Source organism: Suricata suricatta, chromosome X, assembly GCF_006229205.1.
Source record: "Suricata suricatta isolate VVHF042 chromosome X, meerkat_22Aug2017_6uvM2_HiC, whole genome shotgun sequence".
Taxonomy (NCBI): domain Eukaryota; kingdom Metazoa; phylum Chordata; class Mammalia; order Carnivora; family Herpestidae; genus Suricata; species Suricata suricatta.
In genome coordinates, this window is record NC_043717.1 from 46,085,164 (window position 1) to 46,088,007 (window position 2,844).

Consider the following 2,844-nt stretch of genomic DNA (forward strand, 5'->3'; position numbering starts at 1 on the left):
TCCACATTTTATGTTATAGATGTCACAATATACATCTTTTTATATTATATACCTATTAACAAGTTATTGTAGCTATAGTTGTTTTTAATAATTTTAATCTTTATACATGAGTTGAAAATTATTTATGTACTAATATTAGATAGTTTTGAACTACCTTTGCTAGAGAGTTTTATCCTTTTGTATGTTTCATGTTGCTATTATATTTCAACCTAGAGAATTGCTTTTACCATTTCATTCAAGACAGGTCTAGTGATCATGAACTCCCTTAGCTTTTATTTGTCTAGAAAAGTATTTCTTCTTCCCTTCTGAAATGCGGCCTTGATAGGAATAGTATTTTTGGTAAGAATTTTTTTCTTTCAGCACTTTTAATATATCTTCCACTTTCCCCAGCCCGCCAGGTTTCTTGCTGAGAATCCCTCCTTTAGCTTGATTAGTTTTACTATGAGACAAGTCATTTATCTCTTGCTGTTTTACAATTTTTCTGTTTCGATTTTTAACAATTGTATTATAATGTTAATCAGTGAATAACTCTTAATATTATGAATTTAATATTTGGTCTGTCTGGGGCTCTTTGGAAATCATGGAACTATATTCTATGATTATTTGTATTTAAACATTTTGAACTCTTTAGTTTTTAAAAATTGTGTAATGTTAATTTATTATTGAGAAATTGACAAAAGACAGCAAGAGCAGGGGAAAGGCAGATATAGAGGAAGACACAGTGTCTGAAGTAGGATCCAGGCCCTGAGCTGTCTGCACAGAGCCTGACATGGGGTTCAAACCCATAAACTGCGAGACCATGACCTGAGCTTAAGTCAGATGCCAACCAACTGAGCCATTCAGGTGCCCCACTTTTGAACTCTATTTCTCTGCTCTTTCTGGGACCTTCATAATGCATATATAAATTAACTTTTAGTGTCCCATAAGTCAAATAGGCAATCTTCACTCTTGCTTATTATTTTTTGTATTTGTACCTCTGAGTGCGTAATTTCAAATTAATTATCTTAGAATGACTCCAGTAATTATTTTGCATGAGTGTACTTACTATTGAAAGTCTCTGTTGTATTTTTTTGGTTTGGTCATTGTGTTCTTCAGCTCCAAGATTTCTGTGTTTTTATGGTTTTAATTAATCTTCTCATTTTCTTTATATATTGTATCCCTGATTTCATTTAGTTGTCTGTTCTTTTGTAGCTCACAGAGCTATTTTAAGACAATTATTTTGAATTAATTGTGAAGTGGTTTATTTATTTTATTTTTCAATGATTATTTAGTTTTGAGAGAGAGGGAGACAGAGAGAGAGAGAGAGAGAGAGAGAGAGAGAGAGAGAGAGAGAGAGAGACGGGAGGGACAGAGAGAGGGAGAAAGAGAATCCAGAGTGGGCTCTGCACTGACAGCAGAGATCCCAATACAGGGCTTGAACTCATGAACTGGGAGATTATCACCTAAGCTGAAGAAAGATGCTTAACCAATTGAGCCACCCAGTTGTCCTCAAGCAGTTTATTTATACATCTTTCTTTTTTTCCCATTTATGGTTGGTTGGTTACTGGAGCTTTATTCATGTCCTTTAGTGGTGTCATATTTGCCTTATTCTTCACATTCCATGTAGCTTTGCATTTGGTGTCCATTCATTGGAAGGAGCAGGCACCCTGGGTTGAACAGGTAAAAACCTTCTCCTGGTTAATGTGTCATGGTCATAGGGGGCTGATGCCATATCCTGTGTATGCTGCTGCCTCCCCATTTGAGTCTGTGGTTGGTAGGCTTGTTAGCAGGGGCGTTTATGGATGGTCAGTCACTTTTCCACCTTAACGTCATTCCAGGGGATAAATTTTGTGGGGTGGGGGGGGGTGGAGCCAAGATGGCTGAGAGTAAGGGAGCTCTGTAAATTCCCTCCGCACCGTTTTTTGAACTGAGAAGGATATTACGTTCATCTGCGAGAGAGGAAGGAGAAAATACGAACTCCAGAAGGAATAGAACCTCAAGGATATCTGAGTGAGTGGGGGCGAACGGGGGAGATCCGAGGAAGGGCCAGCCCGGGACGGGCAGGGGAGGTAAGATCCCCAGCCCAACGTGGCCCAAGCGCGCCGAGCCCAAGAGACAAAGGGAAGAGACAGAGTCGGAACACGCTCATGGAGCTGTCTCTGGGAAAGAGGTATAGAACGCTTGGCCGCGCTTGGAGACAGAAACCCACTCCATAGATAACTGCTGGGTAGCCGGAATCCCGAATCGGGGTGGCACAAGAGAAGGAATAGCCTCCAGCCCTAAGCCATCTCGGCGGGGAATCAGAGGTACCTGTGGCTGTGAGAAGCGGCTGCTCTGGAGAGGCGCGCTCCGCGGCGGGAAGCGGCCCGAGCGGCGACTGCGCCAGGCGCAAGCAATTCGAACTTGGTTTTGGGAACGGGACCACGGACCGCATTTCCACGGCACACCCCCCCCCTGCACGGACTGCGCGAAATCCAGGTCCCCACAGGGAAGAAATAAGGCGCGCACTGACAGGACCCTCAACAAAGAGTTGGTGGTGGGTGGAGGCCCGGGCGCGCGCGCTTAGAATGTGGGAGCTCCCAGCACATTTCCAGCAGCGCACAGCTTCTTGAGCAAAGCTATCTGAAACTAAGAGAGACTCGGTTTTTTGCTTGTTGTTTTTTTCCTTTACCCCATTGCAACCACGATCCGGACTGGGGGTGGAGACTCCACAATTGAGTCTGTGAAGCTGCGTACTTCACCTCCTGCTGCTCATTTCGCCTCAGGCAAGGGCGGAGCCTCTGAGAGCAGAATCCAAGACTTACCCTATCAAACCCAAACCAAGCCTATCCACCAGAGGGAGCTGCTGCTTGCTTTTTTTTTTTT